Source organism: Mesoplodon bidens, assembly GCF_964165515.1.
Source record: "Mesoplodon bidens genome assembly, chromosome: 8".
Classification (NCBI taxonomy): Eukaryota; Metazoa; Chordata; class Mammalia; order Artiodactyla; family Ziphiidae; genus Mesoplodon; species Mesoplodon bidens.
The window spans coordinates 54,143,157-54,170,387 of record NC_138165.1 but is presented as its reverse complement, the minus strand read 5'-3'; the positions used below and the strand labels follow the sequence as shown (position 1 = coordinate 54,170,387).

Below are 27,231 nucleotides of genomic sequence, written 5' to 3'. Positions count from 1 at the left end.
AATAAGGTTTCCTGATAGATAACTGCACTGATTATGTGTGCATGATAAATGTTTAATAGCAGAAAATGAACTCAGTTATAAGCACATTCAGTTTTTTTTTTTTTATCTTTTCAATAGAAAACAAATGCGTATTTTTTTCTTATTGCTTTCCTCTTTTGTATTATTTATTTATGGGGACAAAAATATGTGAGATTGCTTGGTAATATCCTCTTTTTTATAGAAAGAGAAAAAATAGATATTAGTACATTCATTCATTTAGATACTGTAACGTACATGGTCATTCTTTGTGTACGAATTGTTACTGTTATTTCCAAATGCAAAGAAATTCCTGTAGATGCCTTCCAAACTTCTAGCATACAATTGGTGTGCCAGGAGGCGGCCATGCTTATGCAGCATTAAGTATGGTTGAACTCCAGCCCAGGTTTCATTTGGAAACATGAATGAACCCTGGTGATTATCAAGCTAGCAGTAAGCCTCTTCCCAGTACAGTCTCCTGACAAAAGTTGTTGAAAGGTATGTGAACAGCAATTAATCACTCTTCTACTTACTTGTCCTGAACAGAATTTAATTAAATACAGTTCATACCTCTATGTCTACTTTTATCATGTCTTCAGAGGTTCCAAACTGCTTGAATTGGCAACTTGCCAAGGAGGAAAATTATGCTGGAGGGAAAAAAGCAAATGTCTCATTAAAACTGAGACAAAGAATCAGTGGAAGGTACAACAGGCTAAGTAAGTACACTAATATCTTAACAACGAGCAAGCTCAGAACCCTTTTTTTTTTTTTTTTTTTTTTGCGGTACGCGGGCCTCTCACTGCTGTGGCCTCTCCCGTCGCGGAGCACAGGCTCCGGACGCACAGGCTCAGCGGCCATGGCTCATGGGCCCAGCCGCTCCACGGCATGTGGGATTTTCCCGGACCGGGGCACAAACCCGTGTCCCCTGCATCGGCAGGCAGACTCCCAACCACTGCGCCACCAGGGAAGCCCCTCAGAACCCTTTAAATAGCCTCTCTTTGTAGAAATACAGTGGTGGAATCTCCTCAAAATATTAATATTGTCTTTATAATGAATTTTAAAGGAAATTGTGCAACCCAATATCTTGAAAGCAACATCTAAGGTCATCTTAAGAAGGTAAAGAAAAATAATTATTGGGTACAAGAAGTTTGATTTTATATACTATTTGAGGGAAAGATACCATAGTTCTTAATCAATATCACTCCAATAAATATATGTCACTAAAACTGCTAGGTCTTTTTCTTGTTAAGTCCTATATTGAGATAATGATAACGGTCTTGGACTAATAAACTTTCTCCCAGTAAAATAACTGAATATTTTTTTAATATGTGAATTTGAAAAAATTTAAAGAGTTTTTTATTTTGGTGTTTCCAATATTTTCCAGGAATAAGTCATGTCTATTATTTTCAGATTCAATGACTGTAAAAGAGAATTTAGAAAAGTGAGATAATACACATTCCTATATAATCATGTTATCCATTTTCACCATGAATCACTCCTCCTGACAACCTTTTTCTTATTGGAAAAGCTTAAGCTTATGCTGTAGGCATTCTAAATACCTTCGGTCTAAATACATTCAATGTCTTTGGAATTGTTATTTAATTTGTTTAATTCAATATGTATTCATTGAGCAAGAACTTTTTCTTCAATGCTGTGTTGGCTTCTAGAGGAGATGCAAAGAATATATACAGCTTTTGTTCTTAAAAGGGGAACATTTAATGTTAGGAAAGTCCATAAAACAAGTACATAGTACATAAAGCACATAAATGAAAAGAGGAATTCAGAAAAGGAGAAGCTCAATACGGTGTAAATTTTTTAAAGAAGAAGAAGAGACAGAGATTATCAAACCTTACGGATGGAAGCAATCATAGACTATACCATTTGTGAACAGAATCAGGTTAATCATTTATAGCAAATGTGTTTTTGAGACATGCTTGGCGTTCTGCGGCACAAGACTCTGATGGAATGTAACCCAAGCATCCATTTCTATCTAACCTTCTTTTCATCAATGTTCACCTTCCACAGGCATATGACAGAAAGCAGACATTTTTGATCTCAGACTATTTTTTAGCATCATGTTCTTCTCCATCTTATTCAGCTCTGCCATGTAACCCTATACTCACTTTCCTGGAATAGCTGAACACAACCATCTACATATTACCTGGGCTTTGTCAATGGGACATATGAGTGGACTATCGTTTCTCTTTATTCATTTGCACATTTGTCCCACAATACCACTCCAAAGGTTTTACATGTATATTTGAATTTCTTTTAGATATTTATATTCCCATGATATAATTCTGTATAATTTCTCCAAATTTTCAGTAAACTTGTACCATAAATATGACTTTTTCTATGTCCACAGAAACTTAACTAAGACATTCAGCTATCTGTAAAGGGGTCCCCTTGTGGGTACCCTTGCTGTTGGATTCCTTATTCTCTTTCTCAAGGTACCGCCTTTTCCCAATCTCCACCATGAGTATTGTCACCCACCTTTCAACAATTCAGAGCATTCACCCACATAACAGATTTGAATTTTTAGTCTGGAAAAATTAATTCCCCATTATGCATCTGTATGTGAGATAGGAAGATAGAAGGAAAGGTTAGGGAGAGAACCATGGAAATAAAGAAGGGAGAGTTTTAGCATGATATTGAGTAGTTTCTCTTGATCTCCTTAGTTACCCAGATAGGGCCTGTTTCAATTTCTCTGTCATTCTGAATCGTGGGGATATCAGGGACATTTGCTTTTTTCAGTCATTCAATGCAGACTCTTGAACCAATTGTGTGTGTGTGTGCACACATACACATACATGCACTCTCCTAAAGAAAAAATACTAATTCTCAAAAATATTGCCGTCCAAGCTGTGAAAAAGGAGCAAATGTTCTTTGTCTCTTAGTTTGCTAGGCATTTATCTGCAATAGAGAAATTATTATTTTTATGCAGAAAATATACACATTAGCTCTTTGATCTTCTCTTTTTCAATTAGGCTATTTTTATTTGAGTTAGGGAAGACTGAGATCTTTGCTTCCATTTACAAGAATATCCAACTTCATGTTTCAGTCCTTTTCTCCAATAGGTCTTAAATTTTGGACATTTTTTTCTTTTAAATTTTATCCTATGTTCTTTTAAATGAAGCTCTTTTGATTATTCGGGAAAAGACATCCATGGTTTAGTTGCCTATCTGGTATCCATTTGTTCATCATCTTCTCTCTTGCTAAAAGAACCTGCTTTTTTTTTTTTTTTGAGTGACCATGTGGAAATCTGCAGGTGCTACATCTTGATTGATTCCCATTCCCTTACCTTTTCCTTTAGTTACAGGCAGTTCCAGCCAGTGAAATCTAAATGAAATTCCACTGTAATTATTTTTGGAAACATTTGATTTCCTGATAAGTGGGACATATACGGCTGAGACCCTCCTTCCTGCTCTGGTGTGTCCAATCGACAAAATTCCACAAAATTCCAGAAAAACCTACTGATTACCCTACATTGTGAAAGAATACCCCTTTGAGAGATTCTTGGGAGTGTCTCATAAAGGGGAGGTTAGAGGAGGATATTTTTAGGGTTTTAGGGCCTGAAATGGCAGAGTATATGACATGATAGTTTTGTAACAGATGAACATAATGAGGTGAGGGTCTTGAAGTAGGCCTTGGTAAGCAAAGAGCCAGTGCCTACAGTTAGCTTATCAAGGAACAGGTAATTCCTGAAACAAATAGTTAACTTATTTTCTTCCTAGTCCCAATGTTATTTAGCACAGAAATGGGAATTGACTAGCACAAAAAAAAGGAAAGCATACTTATTCTCAGAATTGTTTAGCATAAAGATAGGAACAAATGTTGACTGAGCACCCACTACTGTAATGATATAATGTCTGTAGCTCCATTGGAATAAAACACACAAGGGAAGGGTCACTAGAATATCAGAGACAGCTGCCCAAAAATGTTCTGCCACTGAACTAATGAAAGCATCTTTCTGTCTCTGTTGTTCTTGTTATGTGAAAAAGAGAAACCTTAATTTATTTAAGCCACTAATTAGGGTTTTCTGTTACTCATAGTTGAATATATTCCTAACTAATATTACATGTAAGACTAAGCATATGACTTTTTAAAATATTGAGAATGTTATTTATTGTTATTTTAAATGACCTTTTAAAAACAACTAATTTTTTCAATCACATCTTGAATATTTTCATGATAAAATATGCAGAAAGACTTAAAAATCTCAAATACATGGCATCTCTCCTTCATTACTCAAACTCTTTGCAATGTAATTATACCAGTGTGAATTTAATGCTTCACTGCAGGAAAAGAAAATGGACACCCTGAATCAGTACATTTAAGGAGTGTTGAAATAATTTCAGAAAGATAGGGTTTGTTTTAAGGTTAAGGTTCATTTATATACTACCTATAGTTCTGCTTTCACATTTTCACATTCAGTCAGGTTCACTGTTTACTTTATGTTAAATAAGCATTAGGTTGTTTGGCTAAATATGCCAGGAACTATAGGGAATATAATATTAATATGTTTAAGAGTAAGTTTCTCCAAGGAAGAAACCATACACTGTTTCTAGTTGTGTCCCTATAAACTAGCAGAAAGATTAGGACATTGTAGAATGCTAGCAAATACATATTTGTTGGTTGACTTAATAAACATGAATAAGTGAATGAGAAAAAGGAAGACCAAGTCACATATTTATCTTTAACCTATCCCTGTCTCCAGAATGAAGGAATTCTCATAATGGGTCATTAGTGACCCTTCATTCCTGTAGAATTAATCTACCATGATGGTACAGGGTTTGGTTAGAAGGTATTTCTCTGGTATATAAATGTTTCTCCTCCTTTCTTAGGAGGCCCTGTTCTCTGGGAGGCATGAGTTATCTCAGGCTTGAGCTCAGGGCTGGCTGCATGGACATGTATTTAACCAGTGCAGTCTGCACCAGGGCCCCACGTTCAGAAGGGGGCCTTTTTGTTTGGGGTTTAATGCTTTGTGGTCATTGTCTTGACTTTTTTTTTTTAATTTCATCTTTGAATTTGGGTTTTGTAAGTAAAGTCTGATTGGATGATGGAGCCAGGGGACTTGGAGCCTCAGTTCACATGTGGTCCTGTACCCCACTGTCTCCATACTTCCCTGGGACAAATCCCTGGCTACCTGCTACCCAGTTCCTTAAGAGGAGAGCTGAGCCTTGAGCCTTCCCTGAAGAAGAAATTCTGCTTTTGGACAGCAGTCTCATCCCATGCACCAGAGGTCCTAGTCTGCACTCCCTGATGGCCTGCCCTATAGATTTCAGACTTGCTTTCCTAGTTCCCACAATCACATGATATACATTTCTTAAAATATAGCTCCTAACTGATTCTGTTTCTCTGGTTGAACTCCAATTGACACAGCACATTAAACTCTATGATATAAGCAGTATGATCAGAATCAAGGGAATGAAAAGGAAAATTCAGCTAAAGAATTCATTTTAGAGCAATATTAACCATGGACATTTATCATTTGTTTTAAAAATTAAAAATGCTTTTTAACTTTGAAAAAATCCTAATTAATATGTCTTGGCTTTATTTTCTCTACCAAGTAAATCTGTGCTTTAATTTCTTCAATTAAAGTACATGCATCAGGTTGAGAAGACTGTGAAAATTCTCACTTGCCACAGACCTCCTACTTTGCCAATCAAAATATTTTGTGGTGTCTCTACCACCAAAATATTACACATACAGTAATTTATTTATTCAAATATATAGTAATCTATTATACAGTGATCTATTATGTGTAATCTATTTGAATAAATAGATTGCTGTATGTGTAATTTGTAATTTTGTAAGTTGGAAGTCTTGTGAATTAGTTACAAATCACAATGTAAAATTTCATCTGTCTAAATCACCTAATATTAAGAAAAAGAGTGGGTTAATAAAAATGATAAGCATATGCTGGAGAAACATCTAAGTCCAAAAGCTAATCTCAGGTAATAAGTACAAATGAGTACAAATTTGTCAGATGTACAGAGAAGAAGAGAGGAGTGACTAGACAAATCATGAGAGACAGAAATCCTACCCAAGGCAGAACCCTCCTACATTGTTGGTGGGAATGTAAATTGGTGCAGTCACTATGGAGAACAGTATAGAGCGTTCCTCAAAAAACTAAAAATAGAGTTAACATATGATCCAGCAATCCCACTCCTGGGCATATATCCTTTGAAAAGATACATGCACCCCAATGTTCATAGCAACATTACAACAACCAAGACAGGGAAGCAACCTAAATGTCCATCAACAGGTGAATGGATAAAGAATATGTGATATATATATACACACATACATACATACATACATACACTGGAATACTACTCAGCCATAAGAAAGAATGAAATAATGCCATTTGCAGCAACATGGATGGACTTAGAAATTATCATATTAAGTGAAGTAAGTCAGACAGAGAAAGACAAATATCATATGATATCACTTATATGTGGAATCTAAAAAAATGAAACAAATGAACATATATATTGATACAAAACAGAAGTAGACCCAAACATAGAAAACAAACTTATGGTTACCAAAGGTGAAAGGGGTGGTGGAGGGATAAATTAGGACTTTGAGATTAACATATACACACTATTATATATAAAATAGATAAGCAACAAGACCTACTGTATAGCACAGGGAGCTATATTCAATATCTTATAATAACGTATAATGGAAAGAATCTCTAAAATATATATATATATATATATATATATATATATATATATATATATATATATATATATATATATATATATATACACATCACTGAATCACTTTGCTGAACACCTGAAACTAACACAACATTGTAAATCAACTATACTTCAATTAAAATGTTTTTAAAAATCCTACCTTAGGTAGATGCTGAAATTTGGAACTGAGAGTCATAAGTTCTAGTTTTTACATGAGTCACACAGACATGAGCAAGTAAAACCTTCTGATAAGCCTTTTCAAGATCATACAATCAAGGACAGCTATACATTTATGTAGTCAACTCTATTCATCTAAACAAAAATGCTGACATCTAGAAACTCTCCCACCTAGAAGAGCAGTCGTTCTTTTCCAAATATCAGGCACAGCCTGGCTTCTCTTTCTCCACCCATTTCAATCTCCCTTCTCTTCCCAAAGTCAAAAAGAATAGAAGGAAGAGATGGAGATAGTGAAAAATAAATGTCAAAGTTTGTTTTCAGTTCTTTTAGCAAGTGCTTCATAACAAAAATACCTTTTAATGAGAAGAGTTAATACACCTTGATTATGACTATAAAATTCTAACTTAATTCTGCAATGTCACAAATTCAAACACATTTAAGAAAACTTGCAGTAAACTGAATGAAGCAGGTTAGAAATTCAAAATTTCTGGAAAATTCCAATTTAGTATCATTTCAAATACAGCCTATCTTCAATCTTCTGGAATGTCTATTAGACATATGTGAGACTTCTTTATTTTATCTTATTTTTTTTTAATTTAACCTAACTTTTGTATTTTTCATCTCTTTCTTTCTGAGTGATGCTTTCAGGTTTATTTCTTCAGTGCTTCCTTTCATTTTTCTAATTCTTTCTTCAGTGTTGTCTCATTTGCAGATTAATTATCCATTTGACTTTCATATTTTAACAATCACTTTTTTTGTTGAAAGTTCTAATTTTGTTCTTTTTTTATACCTTTCTGGAACTTTTTGATACCATAGTTTTTCTAATTTCTGCCTACCATTCCTCTTGATCCTCATTTTCTGCCACCCCTACTATGGTTTCTCTCACTCAGTCTTACTCAGCCATACAGGCTTTCTTATTGTTTTCAGTAACCATTTCAGGGCCTCTGTATTTGTGATTCCCTCTGCCTGGAACACTCTTCCTCCAGCTACTCATCTGACTTGCTCACATAACTCCTTCACGTTCAAGTATCCCTTTCTCATTGAAGCCTTCCCTGATCTTCAATGTAAAATTGGAACCACACTCTTTCACAGTATTCTTGATCTACCTTCCTTGCTTTATTTTAATTCATAGCATATTTCACCATGAAACTTATTTTACTTACTTTGTTTATATCTGTTTCTCACAATTAAAATATAAATTCCATAAAGACAGTGATAAGGGTAGTGGTGGTGGGTGATGGTGGTTAATTTTTGTATTTCCAGTAACTGGAAAAATGCAGAATGTCTGATGTAAATGCTCTTCAATAAATGTTATGCTAGGTAAAATCAATAAGTGTTGTTGAATGATTATTTCCCCTTTTGTATTTCTTTTTAATTCTTTTAAACATAATTGATAATCTAGTTTGATAATTCTATTATATGAAATTCTTAAAGGTCTAATGCTATAGTTTGTGTTTTAAGCTAAATATTTGGTAGATTGTAACTATGTATTTTGGACTTTTGGAGACCTTGTTGTTGTTGGGTTTTTTTTGTTTTGTTTTTTTCTGCGGCACGTGGGCCTCTCACCGCTGTGGCCTCTCCCGTTGCAGAGCACAGGCTCCAGACATGCAGGCCCAGTGGCCATGCCTCACGGGCCTAGCCACTCCGCGGCATGTGGGATCTTCTCAGACTGGGGCACAAACCCATGTCCCCTGCATCGGCAGGCGGACTCCCAACCACTGTGCCACCAGGGAACCCTGTTGGGTTTATTATTATTATTATTATTGTAATTAAATTTGGAAAGCTCCATATTCACTGGGGCTGAGGTTTTTTCTCTGTAATAATCTTTCAAGGTCTGAGTTTAGGATCTCTTCAGAGCAGTTTTGCTATTGATCCAAGAGTGCCATCAGCCTTTGATCACTTGTTATGCTAATTTCTTAGCTTGCTAAGAGATTACTGGAGTTTAAAGTACAAGCCCAGAACCAGGGAAGCTATAAGTCTATTGTTTGAAATTCTCAGGTAAATTTTTTTTCCTTGAAATTTTAGGCAGAAACAGACAAGAATCTTACCTCCTCTGTATAATCTCCTTTGCCAGTGGGAAGACTGCTTCTATTCCATTCATTTACTGATGGTCAAGGGTTTCCTTTAGTAGGGGTCACTTTTTCTTGCCTTGTGTATCCAAGGCCTTGTCTTTTACCTGTGAGTGGATATGATATTTTTAGATAATTTATTCAACATTTAATTGATTTTTGAGGAGAAATTTTTATTGTCTATTCAACCATATTGTCACACCCAACTGTCTGAAATTACATCTGTATTAGATTCCTAGGGCTGTCATCATAAAGTACCACAAACTGGGCAGCCTAAGACTTCAGAAATACATTCTCTCATAGCTCTAGATGTTAGAAGTCCAAACTCAATGTGTTGGCAGTGACATGCACCCTCTAAATCCTCTAGGGGAGGATTCATCCTTGCCTCTTTCACCTTCTGGTGGCTCCATGAGTTCCCTGGCTTGTGGCTGCCTAACTCCAATTTGTCTCCATCTTCTTCTCCATGTGTTTGTTCTCCATCTCTTCACATGGCAGTCTTTTTATAAGGACACCAATCATATTGGGTTAGGGGTCCACTTACTCCAGTATGGTATCACCTCAACTAATTACAGCTGCAATGACCCCCCTATTTCCAAATAAGGTCACATTCTAAAGTGCCCAGGATTGGGACTTCAACAAATCTTTTTTAGGGGTAACAATTCAACCCCATAACACCATCAAAGAAAGCAGATGCCATTTAGCCCTCAACTATTGTTTTCATGTTAATATACGTGTCCAGTGTTGCAAGACATTTTGTGTTTCAAGAGAACCCAGAGATTCAGCTTTACATTTAAAATATCCTGATTTTAAATGTTGACTACCAAAACTTTAAAACTTTGGCCAATCAAATCACAACTGCTGGCTAGGTTTCATTTATAGGTTACTGATTTTCAACCTTTGCAACAATGTGACACAGATGATCACTTATCCAGTGGTTATTATGAATCAAAATAGAATATTTTTAATATATTCAAGGACTCCAAGAAACTCAAAAGGTGTTCAGTACAGACAACATGTGTCATAAGGTCCGAAACTAAAATGTATGTCCCTTTACTCATAAAATAGCTCCTCAATCCATGACTTGGAATTTATTCATCGTTATTTTATACATATATCTAAGAAATTGGCCAGGTTTTCCTGCTCAGAGTAGATCTAAATTAGATTCAGTTTCTGAGAAATTTGAGGGTTGTTGCTAGAGGAAAGTGAAAGGATAAAAATGAGAAGTGACAGCCCTGACAGGAAGAGACAGGAAAAAAGATTTCAAAAGCAGATATAACAATTCCCCAAATCATAGCAGTCTGGCATCATTTGGTACAGTTTGGAACCTGGAGGGTATCGCTATTATAACCTCCTGCAATAACTCATATTCTAAACATCCACCTTCAACATTAAAAGAAGTGTTAGTTATAATTTATAGAAGTGAGCAGGACAAAAAAATATTCAGAAAGATTTCCAGCATTCGGGGAGATATTCAATCAGTATGCCCCAGGACAGCTGAATGGGTTGCTAGAAACATCAAACTACTTTCATGTCAGTTATGTGGCTGCTGCCCTGTACACCACCACCCCGCCCCACAGACGATGCCAGACTGCCCCACAATTCAGCAACTATAGGAATGATGGCTGGCAGAACTCGGGGCTAAAGTACTGTTCCAGGACTTTGGGAACTATGTGTTCGGGTTTCTGTACTATCACTAAATATGTTGTACATTACTCCTGACGGTGCAAATATTTACCAAAGAAAATTTCTTCACCTTAATCTATAATAAATATGACTTTTGGAAAGAACAAGAGTGTCAGAGATTAAATCAATCTATGAACAAATGGCATACTCTCTGAGCAGAGGACGTGGTCACTGAGGAAATGACTTGCTACCTCATCTGACACCACTAAGTATTCACAGTAAGTCATTAGCTACCCTTAATCTGATTTCAAACTCATGGAATCAAACTTCTGATTATAAACTGACTACTCTAACGTTTTACCTACAAGAAGAATGAACTGGCCAAAAGACAGAATTCCTTAGTCCCCTTGGAAATTATAATTTAGTTGTAAATTAATAAACTTTGGTTTTATATATCTTTCCCTATGAGCTTAGTTAATTTGAGCAAGTCCTGACTGTTTCTTAGTAACATGAGAATCACAAGGATTTGACAAATCAGATTTCCAAATTGGGGTAAGTTCACCAAGTTAATAAGATCCCGTAGGGACCTTGGAAGTTGGTCACCATGTCGTCCCAGGAAACGTCCTCTGTGATTAAACTGAACTACACAGGTTTAATTCTTTGTTCCTATTAGAAACTTCTACATGAAGACTTGGTATAATTGGAAAGAACTTCCTAATGTAGTATATCTTTAAGCAGTATCTAAATTAAATTCAGTGATTACAAATGTGTTGTCAGTAATCATGAACAAATATTGACTAATATGCACTGCATCAATCGATTTTGTAGTGTCAAATTTTCTAGGAATTTAAACAAAAAACTCAAAATATGCAAAAACCATTTCATATGCTACTGATGATCTGGACAAGAGAGATTAATATAACCTACATATATAAACGTTAATATATAATAAGTACATATTTTTATATTAATATAAATATATGAGTGTACTCAGATCTTCTTGAGTGTGTCTCCACCTTAAGGAATATATTTCTAAAGTTAAGTCAAAGAACTAATTATGCATTATTGCACATTATATAAGAGCATTATACAAGTCAATTAGAACTGACAATAAAACAACTTCCATGCAAGATCACCTGAATTGCCTTTATTTCTCCTTTAAAATCACTGAAGCAAAATCACATCCAATTTCAAATGTTCTGAAAATCTCTACAGCCTATCAAGCCTTCCCCACAGCATTATTAGTCTCTTCCCAGGTTTTAGCAAAGGAACACTTCTGTTTGCTTCTGTAATTCCTGAGAGGTCACTGAAATTTCAAATAGCATTACTTTCCAGGTAAGAAAATAAGAAAATGCACTTTACAAATCTCTTAAAGACAGATCAAGGACTTCAACTTTTAATTAGAATGCCATAGCTTATTTAAAAGAATTAATAAAACTAATAAAATAGTTTCTCTAAAATATCCTATGTTCAACAGAAAAATTAAAAATGCAAGAAAAAATCTTGAGCCTCCCTAACTCTTCTTTTTGGGGTATAATTTTCTAATTCCACAGCTAGATGACCTTTCAATAATTGTTTCAAGAAAGATTTCTATCATACTGCTTTGCCTTAATTTCTGATTCGGTCAGTAAATCTTTGTTCCCATCTTTGTGAAGCTTTCTTAGGTCACCAGCACAATGAAGGCAAAGGGGATTCAGTATTGATGAATCCTTTACTCTAAACCTAAAGGATAAACATTGTAAACTTGTTTCTTCTTTAATATAACAGTAACATAACTGTGACTAAAAGATGGGTGTATTTTACCATCTAAAAATTGAAACACTTTTTATCTATTTCAAAACGGTCCTCACCAAAATTTGGCTGAAAAATGTGACTTGGTGCAGGAACCTTATTTTTAATGGATAATTTCTATAACATCATTTTGGTAAAAGTTGGTTATAAATGGTTGGAGAAAAGAAGTTTACTATGTGCCAGGAGCTACACTAGGCTCTTCAGCTCTATTATTTATTTTTACAACTAGCCTATGAATAAAGCACTTATTATTAATCCACTTTATAGATGAGTGAACCAGGGCTCAAGTAATTTAACTTGCCTGAGTTTTCAGAGCAAAGTATGTGGCAGGGTTGATATTTGAATTTAGTTCAAAGAAACAATATATTGCATATTAAACACTCTGTAATAATGTTCCTAATCCTAATAATGGACTATCTCATTAATTATTGCCAAATATTACCTTGAAAGATGATACTTCTATTAATAGAAACTAGCAATTATTTGATAATTCATATAGGCCAAACCCTCTAAGTCTGGTCTTACTGAAACCCTCTGAGTTTGGTCTTACTATTATCCCATTTTACGGTGGGAAAACTGACATCACAGGTAGTAACTGGTAGAGTTGAGACTTCAAGGCAAGTAGCCCTACTTTACAATCATGCTCCAAAATGTCTAGACTATAGTGCTATCAAGTTATAAAAACTAATTTCAAATTTAATGAGCATATTTCAAACAGAAATTTTGGTGAGAATGATAAAATATTTATTCAGTGATTTTAGAGCAAAATTTACAGTGTACTTCAAGGTCACTATTTCTAGCATTGCAGTGAACAAAATCATCATGGGAATGCCAAAGGTGGACATAGGCCAACAGGTCTGTCAATCTGGATTACATGTTTTTTAAAAAAATTTTTAATTGAGTTATAATTGACATACAACATTATATTAGTTTCAGGTACAAAACCGAGTTATTTGATATTTTTATGCATTATGAAATGATCACCACGAGAAGTCTATTTATCATGTCACCATACAGATTTATTACAATATTATTGACTACATTCCCCATGCTGTACATTATACCCTCATGACTATTTACTTTATAGCTGAAAGTTTTTACCACTTAATCCCCTTTACCTATTTCATCTATCCCTCCCACACTTTCCTCTTTGGCAACCACCCATTTGTTCAATGTATCTATGAAGCTATTTGTTTTGTTTTGTTTTTAGTTTCACATATCTGTGGCATCATATGGTAATCTTTTTCACTGTCTGACATATTTCACTTAGGATAGTACCCTCTAAGTCTATCCATCTTGTCACAAATGTCAATATTTCATTGCTTTTTATGGATGAGTAATATTCCATTGTGTGTGTGTGTGTGTGTGTGTCTATCTCACATCTTCTTTAACCATTCTCATCTGCTGAGAGACACTTAGGGTGCTTTCTTTACCTTGGCTATTGTATATAGTGCTTCAGTGAATACAGGGGTGCATGTATCTTTTCAATATAGGGGTACATGTATCTTTGAATAAATACCCAAAAGTTGAATTGCTGGATCATATCATAGTTCTACTTTTAGTTTTTTTTAGGAATCTCCATACTGTTTTCCATAATGGCTGTACTAATTTACATTCTCAACAACAGGACACAAGGATTCCCTTTCCTCCACATCCTTGCCAACACTTGTTTTTTGTCTTTTTGCTAATAGTCATTCTGACAGGTGTGAGGGGCTATCTTATTGTGGTTTGGATTTGCAATTCTCTGATGATTAGTATACTGAGCATCTTTTCATGTGCGTGCTGGCCATCTGTATGCTTTCTTTGGAAAAAAAAAATGTCTATTCAGGTCGTCTGTCCATTTTTAAATTAGATTGTGTTTTTTTCCCTATTGAGTTGTATGAGTTCTTTGTATATTTTGTATATCAACTTATTATCAGATATATGGCAAATATATTCTCCCATTCAGAAGGTTGCCTTTTCGTTTTGTTGATGGTTTCCTTCACTGTGCCAAAACTCTTTAGTTTGATGTACTCCCATTTGTTTACTTTTGCTTTTGTGTCACTTGCTTGAGGAGACACATCATCAGTTTCATTCTTTTTCATGTAATGTCCAGTTTTTCCAATACCATTTACTGAAGAGACTATCTTTTCCTCATTGTAGATTCTTGCCTCATTTGTGGTAGATTAATTGATAAACATAAGATGGGTTTATCTTAGTGATTTGAGATTAGATAAACATAAGTATGAGTTTATCTGGGTTTTCTATTCTGTTCCTATGATCTATGTGTCTGTTTTTATGCCAATACCATACTGGTTTGATTACTATAGCTTTTTAGTACAGTTTGAAATCAGGGAGTGTGATACCTCCAGCTTTGATCTTCTTTCTCAAGATTACTTTGGCTATTCGGGATCTTTTGTGGCTCCAGAAAATTTTAGGACTATTTGTTCTATATTAGTGAAAATTTCATTGAAATTTTGATGGAGATTGCATTGGATCTATAGATTGCTTTGGGTAGTATGACTATTAGAACCATATAGATTGTTTCAATTTGTGAGCACAGTGTATCTTTCCATTTATTTGTGGCATCTTCAATTTCTTTCAATGTCTTATAGCTTTCTGAGTACAGGTTTTTCACCTCCTTGGTTAAACTTATACCTAGGTATTTTATTCTTTTTGATGTGATTATAAATGGGATTGTTTTCTTCATTTCTCTTTCTGATAGTTTGTTGTTAGTGTATAGAAATGTAACAGATTTCTGTATATTAATTTTGTATCCTGAAACTTCACTGAATTCATTTGTTAGTTCTAATAGTTTTTTTTGGTGGCATCTTTGGGGTTTTTCTATATATAGTATCACCTGCAAATAGTGACAATTTTACTATTTTGCTTTTCTAATTTGTATGCTTTTCAATTTCTTTTTTTCCCTAAGTGCTATAGCTAGGACTTCCAATACCATGTTAAATAAGAGTGGGCATTCATGTCTTGTTCCTGATTTTAGAGGACAAGCTTTCAGTTTTCCATCAGTGAGTATGATGTTAGCTGTGGGTTCTTCATATATGGCCTTTATTATGTTGAGGTGTATTCCCTCTATACCCACTTTGTTGAGAGTTTTAAAATTTTTGTCAGAAGTTTTTCCTGCATCTATTGAGATAATCATGTGACTTTATCCTTTGTTTTGTTAATGTTGCATACCACATTGATTGACGTGTGAATGTTAAGCCATCCTTGCATCCCTGAAATGAACCCTACTTTATCATGGTGTATGATTCTTTAAATGTATTGTTGAATTCAGTTTTCTAATACTTTGCTGAAGATTCCTGCAGCTATGTTTATCAGGAATATTGGCTTGAAATTTTCTTTCTTTCTTTCTTTTTTTTTTTTTTTTGTAGTCTCTTTGTCTGGTTTTGGTTTCAGTGGTCTCGTAAAATAAGTTTGGAAGTGTTCCTTCCTCTTTACTTTTTTGGAATAATTTGAGACGGATTGGTGTTACCTTTTATTTAAATGTTTGGTAGAATTCACCTGTGAAGCCATCTGGACCTGGATTTTGTTTGTTGGTACATATTATTTTTCAATTAGTTTCCTTGAAAACAAACTCCTGTGGCAAGCTTACTTATTATTTCTCTCATGTAACAGAATATATGAAATATACCTTGTTTTTCAAGATATATAGTCTCTTAATTTTAGATTAATCAAATTGGATTTAAACTCCATAACAGTGTTGTGGAATGTCCAAAGTGTTTGAGTGATTTGGGGGGTTGGCAGAGGGAGTAGTGGAAGGACAATGTGGTATATTCAAGGGTATTTCACATTTCATGAGTACCCATAGTTTTGTGTTTCCTTGGATATGCTTTCTGTGATTTTTTTTTTCTTTTCATGTAGATGTGTAACTAGGGATACAAGAAACCATGGCAACACTGTCTCACTCAAAGAAAAGAAGTTGAATATAGTAATCCCTCAATATCCAAGATAAACCAGTCCTACAGTGAGATGTAAGCTGGGCCTTTCTTTCTACCATATGTCATTATCTCCATTACAGTGGTTTTGGTTGAATATATACCTCAGAAACATTTACAAAATTGAGAAAGTTTTAGAAGTTGTTTACAGAGGCCCATCTAATCTCAAATCACTGAGATAAATTAGAATTCATGTGATTTATGTAATGGAGAAGGTACTAAGCCATCAGAGATAATTATTACTTGTAAAATCTCACCTGGAGTAAATACAATATCACACTGTAAAATCAGTTTTGCAAGAAAAATGTTACCAATTTCACAAAAGGGCAAAAACATCACCATTCTTTTCACAGACTGTCACAATGTCCTCCTTTATGAAAATTGTTTTTTTTTATTAGAGGACAATTACTGTGTGTTGAAATAAGAAAAAACAGATGGTGGAAAACATTATAGGCAAACCACACCCACCTATCTATCTGTCCTCTTCTGATTCTTAATCATGAACTGTGTGGAGAGGGTGGTCCTAGGCCGCAATTCAAAGGAGATGAAGTTTGTCTTTATCTCCTCTCTTGCTTTCCTTTTCTTTGCCTTTTTGTTTGTATACTCTGCTACAGCTGTGGCCAGATAGTAAGCATTCTATATTTGAAGTTAAGAATGAATCACAAACATTTTTTATTCTCACTGAGTAATTTGGTTTTGCATATGTATTTTTAAAACTATTTGATTTGGTATCGCTTCTACTCATTACTTTTTAAAATTAAGTAACATTTAAAATTTTTTTATAGTTACCTTCAATTTAAAGCAAGAGATGTTTCTTTTTCATATATGGAAGTGACATAAGGTTTTCTTTGTAAATAAAATAAATATATTAAGGACATAAAAATGGAGGTGGTACATGGGCGTGGTTAAACTCAATGTAGTATGAGCATGTATAAAAAAAGACAGGACTTGACAGTCTCAAAAGTCCCTTACATTTTCACAGCCTGGGGATTTTAGAATAGGGACATAACATAGGTTAGGGAACAATGGAACACAGTCCCCACACTTCGATTCCTTAGGTTAAAAGATAAGACCTTTTCTCAGCTTTATTCTCTTGTAATGAAAATAATGATGAATTAAGTCAGTGGTTCTTTTTTTTTTTTTAACTCACATTACTCTGTTATTGGTTAAATCAGTCATACAATCAACTGGGTCATTCCATCATTGGATGACTTGAATAATATATATATTTTTTATACAGCAGGTTCTTATTAGTCATCAATTTTATACACATCAGTGTATACATGGCAATCCCAATCTCCCAGTTCATCCCACCACCACCACCACCCCCTGCTTTACCCCCTTGGTGTCCATACATTTGTTCTCTACATCTGTGTCTCAATTTCTGCCCTGCAAGCCAGTTCATCTGTACCATTTTTCTAGGTTCCACACGTATGCCTTAATATACGATATGTGTTTTTCTCTTTCTGACTACTTCACTCTGTATGACCGTCTCTAGATCCATCCACGTCTCAACAAATGACCCAATTTAAGTCAGTGGTTCTTAAAGTTCAATTTTAGAACCAACAGCCTCAGCAACACCTGGGAGCTGGTTAGAAATGCAAATTCTCAGGTGCTACCTTGGCAATTCTGAGATCTTATCTGGATTTGCTGAATCAGAGCTCTGGGGGCGGAGCCCAGCAATCAATGTTATAACAAGTCCTGCAGGCGATTCTCACACCTGCTGAAGTTTGAAAATCATTCAATTAGGGAACCACGTATGTAACAGAAATGACCACGAATTTTACTGGAAAATTAGCCTTGTACTATTGACTCTAGTGAAAGTAATCTTGAAAATGATCTTAGCCTAATGGATGACAGTAAATGCTTAGAAAAAGAGAATTAGAAAATTGTGCTTAGAAATGAGTTCCTATAGCAAGAGGAAATCTTACCAGGTAAGAGTTAATGGTACCAATCACATTCAAATACTCTTTACCATTTTTTGTTGGAGGAAGCATCTACATGCAAAACCAACATAAATAAAAAGTAAATTACTTCTTTCAGTGCATTAAAAATCTGGAGTCAATCTCTAAATGTCCAAGCCGTGGTACCTGTAGTGATGCCTGGGCAGCTGGTCCTCTTCTCTGAGAGTCTCCTTACATATGATTGCTGATGAGGCAGTTGGCTGACCCATAGGCACTGCGAATTAGAACAAGAATTTACACCTAAGCTGACTCAATTATATGTTTTCGGCACAGACTTTGAAATTGACACAGATACTTTGTAAAATTAAGAGGTCATGAAAGTTGAGGTTGAGGTGGTCATGTGTACTCAAAAGCATAAAATGAAGGACTTTTAGAGAAAGAAGAATAAATGAAGTGAATACATAGATACTAGAGTATCTGGCTGTGGAGTGGTGTGGAATATGGGAAAGAGATAGGAAGAGAGAACGAATAACAGATATTGCTTATGTCCCTAATGGCTTTCAATTCCTGTTGCATTTCCTCTTCTTAGGTTTCCTGTGATAACTCAGTATTCATACAATAAATTGCCAGTTTTGTTTTGTTTTGTTTTTTGGATAGTGAGGCTAAAATAAATGTCTGTTACTTGAAACATGATTCTTAATGAAAATTCCTAGTTATCAATGAATATCAACATTCATTAAAAATATGAATATAATTTTCTTATTAGCTACTGACTGAAAGCAATGGCTAGGATTTGGTGTTTGAATACCAAATCTCCTCCCATAGAAACACAGCCCAGATATTACCAGCATGGCCACTAGTAGGAATAGTCATTTTCTTGGTTCCTGGAAGAAAACTTTTACAGCATGAAGAATAGAAAATGTTGTGCTGTGTGACAGTTAAATTGATTTCCCTTTATTAACTGAAGGGAAAGGAACATAAGAATTTAAATTTATAGACCAACCAACAGAAACTGAGATGTAGATTAATCAAAGTGAAAAAGCAAAGGCAATCATTCAGAGGGTGCATGCAATACAGCAAGGCTGAGAAAAGTCTGAAGGGCAGACACTGGAACAGGCAGCAATGAAACTGAGGACCAGTGTCCTGTGGAGGCCTCTGCACACAAGTTCCAGAGGGAAGATTAAGGATCGATGCAGCTCAAGTACAAAGCAGGCACTGGGCCAAACACTGTTAAAACACAAAACATGTTCTAGGACAAGCCTGAGTGCAATAAAGAGGCAGGCAGAACATAACATTGGGCCCCAGCTGAGGTCCTCTTTACCTTAAGTAAGTGATTGTACATCTGGTGCTGAAGTTCCCATGACAATTATAAGAGTGGAGAATTGAGGGCTTCCCTGGTGGCGCAGTGGTTGAGAGTCCACCTGTTGATGCAGGGGACACGGGTTCGTGACCCGGTCCAGGAAGATCCCACATGCCGCGGAGCGGCTGGGCCCGTGAGCCATGGCTACTGAGCCTGCGCATTCGGAGCCTGTGCTCCGCAACGGGAGAGGCCACAACAGTGAGAGGCCTGCGTACCACAAAAAAAAAAAAAAAAAAAAAGTAAATATTTATTTATCACTGTTTAACTTTTAAAATTATTATTATTTGGCATTTTGTTTTAATATCCCCTTCTTTTATGAAATATATATATCGGACAGAGATCAACTTGGATGTTATTGGAATATATAATGTCTCAATATATTGGTTTATTTTAGTAATTTTTTTTTCTGTTTTTTTGGCCACACCGCATAGCTTGAGGGATCTCAGTTCCCTGATCAGGGATGGAACCCTGGCTATGGCAGTGAAAGCTCAGAATCCTAACCACTAGGCCACCAGGGAACTCCCCTCTTTAAAAACTCTAAAATTCCTGCATGTTAACATCTTTTTTTTATTAGTTTCTGCTTTATAACAAAGTGAATCAGTTATATATATATACATATGTTCCCATATCCCTTCCCTCTTGCATCTCCCTCCCTCCCACCCTCCCTATCCCACCCCTCCAGGAGGTCACAAAGCACCGAGCTGATCTCCCTGTGCTATGTGGCTGCCTCCCACTAGCTATCTACCTTACCTTTGGTAGTGTATATATGTCCATGCCTCTCTCTCGCTTTGTCACAGCATGTTAACATCTTAAAAGGATTTGAAAACACTACCTGTTCTCATGTTAAACAATTGTGGAATGGGCGTTGTTTCCCACACATGTGCTAAATAATATTGACAAAATAACAGCAAAAACTAGCTGATTGTCCCTGAAAGATAAGACTGTGAATTAACTCTCATAGTTCACCCCTCAAGAGCAACAACGGGAAGAATTACTCCACATTGCTATGCCCATCAATCCAAAGCCACTGTCATACTCTGCCCAATCCCAACCGCTCTATCAACTTGCAAGATCCACCTTAAAATCACTCAATTCATGCCCTAAAATGATATAAATATCTTCCCCAGTCATGCCTCTTTTGAGGAGATACTAAGACTCTGTCAAGGTGATCTCCATTTAGTAAATCTACTAAACTAAGTTTTACTAGACCAAAATATTTTTTCTGGTGGTTTTTGGAGAACAACAGTTGACTACTATATATTTGTTTAGACATTAAGAAAGAAATAGCATTTTCCTCATTCTACAGATGAATATATCGAGGTCTAGAGAGGTGAAATAACTTCCTCCTGTCTCACAGATAGTAAGTGGAAGGTCCAGAATTCTGTAACATTTCCTTCTCCCTACCACAATCTTTTTCTCAAACTATAACTCAATTTCACGCATTTGTTTCTGTAACTGTCTCTTTGATTCACATTGTCATCTTATACTTGAACTAGTGCAATTGTCTATGACCCGATCTTACTTCAGATTTGTCCCTTTTGAAATCATTCTGCAGACAACAGCCAGAATGTAAGAATAATCTTTGAATTTGCAAATTAGATCATGGGCTCCACTACCTAAAATCCTTTTAGTGGTGTCTTACTGAATATACAAATAAAAAGAAAAAAAATAGCAATTTAAAATCTAAATTCTTAGCATGGTGCCCAAACCCTGCTTTAGCTGACATTTGTTACTTCTCCAGGCTTATACCTTACTAATCTTTCATAATCTTCTTTGCTTCCAACATAGTGCCTTTCTTGCATTTCCTCAAATATATGGCTGCTTTTTCTTATTCCAGGGTTTTGTATGAGATGGTTCTTCTGCTCAGAATCCCCTTACCTCCCACACTCATTTAAATAACTCATATCTCATCCCTTTAGGTATCTGCTTAAAGAATTCCATAGAAATTATTCCCACTCCCTCACCAATCTAAATCAGGGATCCTTATTATATGCCCATCAAAACCTACACCTTTTCTTTATAACATGTATCACAACTTGTAATTATCTCTTTAGTGACTGTTTCACCTATAAATTTCCTCCAAAATACTATCAACTCCACTAAGTCTGGTGCTAAGATTTTTCCTCATCGCTTTATTTTCAGTATCTAATACAATACTGGTACCTAAAAGAAGTGCAGTCACTGTTATTTAAAGTGATATAATGATGAATGAAAAATTATAACACACAAGAAACAGATTCCAGATATACAAAAATGCTGCCTTCATTTTTCCAGGTTGAAGGTTAAGGTGGCAACTCCTGAGTGGAAATTCAGTGCTTGTGTTAGGGTTCTCAACTTTGGTTGGGCTTGAAAATCATATAGGGATCTTGGAGGGAAAAAATCCATTTTTCCAGGTACTACCCAAAGAGATGCATTATTTTGGAGAGAGGCCCAGGCATCAAGACTTTTAAAAAACTTCCTAGTTAAGTCTAATGTGTAGTTAAGATTGAGAATCACATGAAGGAGGTGGGAAAACTAGATATTCTCCAGAATCATGAACATTGGTTATGATAGAATAGCATGTTGGATCTTGGAAGGTCTTAGTACTAATCAAGAGAACATTTAAAATATAAGGTCAAGTTAGACATACAGATGGCCAATAGGCACATGAAAAGATGTTCATCATCGTTAATTCTTAGAGAAATGCAAACCAAAACTACAGTGAGGTAACACCTCACACTGGTCAGAATGGTCATCATTAAAAGTCTACAAATGACAAATGCTGGAGAGGGTGTGGAGAAAAGGGAACCCTCCTACACTGTTGGTGGGAATCTAAATTGGTGCAGTCATTATAGAGAACAGTATGAATATTCTTCAAAAAACTAAAAATAGAGTTGCTATATGATCCTGACATCCCAATCCTGGGCATATATCTGGACAAAACTATAATTCAAAAAGATACATGCATCTCTATGTTCATAGCAGCACTATTTGCAATAGCCAAGACATAGAAACAGCCTAAACGTACATCGACAGATGATCGGATAAAGAAGATGTGGGGGGTGTGTGTGTGTGTGTGTGTGTGTATACACGCACACACACACACATATATATATACAATGGAATACTACTCAGCAATAAAAAAGAATGAAACAATGCCATTTGCAGCAACACAGATGGTCCTACAGATTATCATACTAAGTGAAGTAAGTCAGAAAGAGATAGACAAATACCATATGATATCACTTATGTGTGGAATATAAAAAAATATGACACAAATGAACTTATCTATGGAACAAAAACAGACTCACAGATATAGAGAACAGACTTGTGGTTGCCAAGGGGGAAGGGGTTTGGGGGAGGGATGGATTGGGAGTTTGGTATTAGCAGATGCAAACTATTATATATAGAATGGATAAACAACAAGGTCCTACTATATAGCACAGGGAACTATACTCAATATCCTGTAATAAGCCATAATGGAAAAGAATATGGAAAAGAATGTATGTATGTTTAACTGAATCACTTTGCTGTACAGCAGAAATTGACATTGTAAATCAACTATACTTCAATAATAAAATAAAATAAAATATAAGGACAAGTTATATGTAAACTACATTTCACTTGGAATCTCTAGTCCTCATTACATGGCTACCAAATTGGCTCAAACCCCCAGTTTCATGGCTTATAAAATCCAGAGCTTGACTATCATTATTGTACATCTGCAACCTTCCTCCGATGCCTCATCTTCCTACACTTTCGCCCATGCCTACTATTTAAATTTTGTTCCACAAGATGTAGTATAAGCTTTTTGCTTTCACCAGATACAATACAAATAAACAAAAAAGCAACAAAAACCCCCAAAATATCCAAGCCATGCGTTTTATAAGTTTAACTTATCTGATGATTTTGAGTGTCACAAAACTATGAAATTATGCACTGCCAACATTTCATCCCTGAAACAATTCTTCCTCCTTTACTCCTAACAATTGATACCTCTAGCCAAAAGCAGTTCCATGAGAGCCTACATCAAATCTTCATGCCAACTTCCATATTATTCTGTTATTACTGCTAAAATTCTAGTATGTATAATTTTTTTCTCTGCCATTCCTGTTAGGAATTTGATCTTCAGTCATCAAGTCATTACTGAATAATTCCAGCCCTCTCAGTATGTTTCTGGTTAAAACTACCCTGTTAGATCTCATTCCCTTATAGAAGCTGAAGCACCTCCCTTTCTACTTCCTACCAAAGTTGCTTGACTAACAGCCACAGTTTGGAGCCAGATGGTGGAAAGAGAGTGGCCTTAGCCCTCTGTTTTCTCTTAAGAGTTATGCTGTTCTCTTAGCAGCCACTTGTTCTCACTGGCCTCATTTTCTGGCATATGGTGGTATACTGTCTTGCTTTTTGAATTCCTATGAAAGTGTCTTGAGTCTTTATATTTAAACATAAAACTTTTCTTTCTCCTATTAATGTTAACTCATCTTCACATGCACAACAGTCCACAAAATAAAAGCTGTTGTCTCTTAACCTCTTCTTTTTCCCACTCCCAAGTTGCCTTAATTTATAGAGCACAAAATTTGGTCTTAATGTGTTCATGGCAAATGTCTTCTATGGCTCCTCTGGGTTTGAAAGTCTCTCTATAGCTGCTGTTGGGAACTGGAGAATCTGCATTGCCTTGCACCCAGAGCTGCCACCATGTGTTCTCTTTCAGAGCCCAATATGATTTGAGGCTGGCAAAAATCATTCTTTGTATCATTTGGTGATACACAATAGATTGTGATACTTATGTGGAATTATTTGTTGGAACTGTAGTCCCGTCTTAGAAGTCTCTTCTCTTAGAAGAGAACTACATTATAAAGAGAACAAAGTTTAAAGTTCAAGGTAATTTTTACTTTTTTTTTTCACTACATAAGAGAAGACATTTCAAGGCCTGAGTTTGCACCAGGGACTCTGTCCATAGTTTCTTTGCCTCTTTCCTGCCTTCAAGAGTATGCATTTACTCATATCTAGTTTACATGTAAACCTCTAGTTGAAATTAGTGCAGAAGGAAACAACGTACAAGTTGAAGGCTAAGTTGAAAAAGGAAAGGATGACTTTGGTAAGTGATCTATAGCAGAGAGACAAAAGTGAAATTTGAATTTAAACTTTATTATGGATATTTCACAGAAGAGGTGATATATATGCTTAAGTGGTTGGTGATCAAATTCTATGCTCTGGTCTTAAGGTGATGGTGGCAAGAAGGCAGCTGACACCTGGGGAAAGAATGGTTTAGTGACTATGAACAAGGGAAAATAGACCCTGCTCAGACCAGTACTGATACAAGGCCTCCAAAAGACATCCTTTCAGTCCAGAGGAAATATCTTTGCCAAAGATATCAAGTCCTTCTTGTAAGAAGTTTACAAGTATTTAGGCAAAACTATTTGAATGCCACCCCTATTGTCAAAAGGTTTATATGCTTATTTAGGTTTATAAAAACAGATGGCCTTACATTTCTGCAGTTAACAGAAAACAAAATAATTACACAAAGAACATGGGAAAAGTATTATGAATTAAAAGGTACATAGTGAAAAAAAAAGATAGATAGTGGTGCTCTTATGCAGGGATTGCATAGACTGGAAATAGGTTATAAGTTAGGTAATAAGTGACAAAAGCAGAGTTTCTCTAATCTCAGCAAGATGTTAGTGTGACTAAGTTAATCTTTTCAGATTGACCTCAGTTGCCATAACCTAAATGGTTATGCTGTGATCCATTTTGGTCAGTTAAATGAGAAAGCCAAAGTCATCCCATCAACTGTGTCAAGATGGAGAAATATAATCAGATAAGGTTTATTATAAATATACTTGGAGAGAAATTTGAAAACAAGAAGATATTTTGGGCACAGAGGCTGTAACTTGAATAAATCAACAAAAGAAGGTGCAGTGGATCATCTTTGGAGTATTTATTCTACTCAGGGTGATTCTCATTTGACCTCAGATACCAAATGGGGGAACCCCAAATCATGTTTGTATTTTTTGAGCACTTGATCACATTAATTGGGCCAAGAGTTGGAGATTTGAATAAAACAAGAAAATTGGTGTTTATTTTCAAGAAAACTGAACTTAGTACTAAAAATATCTGTCCCTTTATGTTGTTTCTTTAGTGATATAAAAACAGAGTACCGTTGCATGACCATCTTCTGCTTGCCAGGTGGGCTGAATAGCAGAAAAAGTTCACCAATAAAGAGTGAGGCAGAATCATAGAAAGCAGTGGAAATGAGAGATTAGTACTCATCCAAGTGCCTGACACCTATGCATTTTGAGGATTCATTCTTCTTCTGGTAAGCGACCGCTTTCCTTCCTTTTTGTTTCCTGAAGAACAACTAAGTTTACTTCTTGCAACAAAAAGTCCTAACATAGATGAAGCAAATGAATTAGATGGTTAAAGGGGGTAGGCCAGGAATAAGTAGAAAAAAGTGCATAATATATTCCAAGCTAGAGGTCCCATATTTATTTCTCATTTACTTGCGAAATGACTCTTTCTTAAAATGCCACAGCAGTGTGGTTCTACCTTTATAACTATATTGGATATATGCAAATATTGGATTGAGGAAATCAAAGCTCTCTCTCTATATATATAGACAGATATGGCAAAGACACATTTTACTTAGCATTTCACACTCTGTAGTGTGATACAATTAGACTTTGCAAACAACAGCAAATAAATGATTTGGCAAGGAATACACATTCTCATGTGTTTGAGGATTAGCCTCAGAATCAGCTCTGGCTCCCGTCCTCCTCATCATCTACTGCTCTATTAGTATGATCACTGCACGGAGTTTCTGAAGACTAAAACGTTTTGATTGCTTGCACCAACAGTATGAAGAGCATCAGATAGATGGTTTACAGGCACTCAGTGATGAACAAACTCTCTAATCAGGATGAAAAGTAAAAATTTCATAGAAGTCATAGGAAAAGCTTCAGCTATAGAATTTAACAGACTTGGATTCAATGTTTACCAGCGATGTGACACTGTGGAAGTTTATGTAACCTTTCCGATCCTCAGCTGTCTCATCTGTAAGTGGGGATAATAATGTTCATATGATAGGGCTGTTAGGATTATAATGAGTTTGCATGTGTTAAGTGTAGGACAGGGACTCTGTCACATCAGACACAAGTACAATGAATACTATTATTGCTTGTTAGAGGGAAATTCCTTAAACCCTGATTCTTAACTTAGCCATGTTATTGATGAGTCAAATTCACTTGTATTCCTTATGTATGCAGAAGCTTTCAAACTTTATTTCCAGCTACAGAGCTCCACTCAGGTAATAACTCAGCTAAAGAGTCTTTTTTCTTTTGAATGAATTATGCTTCTGCTGTGCTAAATTTTCTCAAGGCAGTCAACCATAAAAATTATATTATGTATTTCTCTTGTGTAACTTGTGTGAAAGTAGAGTTTGTCAAAACTGGCTGCTCAGCATTTAATGAGACTCTCCACTGCATTTGATCCAGAGGTCAAGCTGTATATAAGAGAGGGTAAATAGGAAGGTTGCAGAGGGAAGTTAAAAGTAACAAAATAGGGGCTTCCCTGGTGGCGCAGTGGTTGAGAGTCCGCCTGCCGATGCAGGGGACACGGGTTCGTGCCCTGGTCCAGGAAGATCCCACTTGCCGCAGAGCAGCTGGGCCCGTGAGC

At 35.7% G+C, this 27,231-nt stretch overlaps 1 protein-coding gene across 1 annotated transcript in view; it reads right to left on the bottom strand.

The window, feature by feature from the left end:
- LRP1B (LDL receptor related protein 1B) overlaps positions 1 to 27,231 on the bottom strand; it is a gene marked incomplete at its 3' end in the record, with an annotated part of 2,330,707 nt that overhangs the window by 1,958,337 nt on the left and 345,139 nt on the right. Inside the window, exons 15-18 of the mRNA XM_081243013.1 lie at positions 19,543 to 19,788; positions 18,408 to 18,495; positions 8,948 to 9,075; positions 586 to 662 (exon numbers count right to left, since the gene is read on the bottom strand). The remainder of the gene's footprint in view (positions 1 to 585; positions 663 to 8,947; positions 9,076 to 18,407; positions 18,496 to 19,542; positions 19,789 to 27,231) is intronic.